The following is a 377-nucleotide window of genomic DNA, read 5'->3' as shown; positions in this document are numbered from 1 at the left end:
GAGCGGCAGCGGCTGCTGCTGCCGCCGAAGGACTTCAGCGCAATTGTGGGGCTGCGGCTGCCTCCCGCGGTGTACATACACCTTGCCGAGGGGCTGCTGCCGCGTGCTGCTGCTGCTGCTCTTGCTCAAGGGGAATATAACTTCGAGGCAGCAGCAGTAGACTCTCAAGAACTTGCTGAGGCTTTTGCGGAAACCATTCAGTACAGATGCAAGGCCCTTTGTGAGGCTGCTGCTGCTGCTGCTGCTGCTGCTGATGCGGCGGCAGGTGGGGCTGCTGCTGCTGGTGATGCGGAGGCACCCGGTGCTGCTGCTGCTGTTGCTGCTGCTGCTGCTGGTGATGCGGAGGCAGCCGGTGCTGCTGTTGCTGCTTTGGTTCT

Source organism: Eimeria tenella, genomic scaffold (genome assembly GCF_000499545.2).
Source record: "Eimeria tenella Houghton genomic scaffold, Eth_scaff2597, whole genome shotgun sequence".
Lineage (NCBI taxonomy): Eukaryota > Apicomplexa > Conoidasida > Eucoccidiorida > Eimeriidae > Eimeria > Eimeria tenella.
This window is presented reverse-complemented; position numbering follows the sequence as displayed.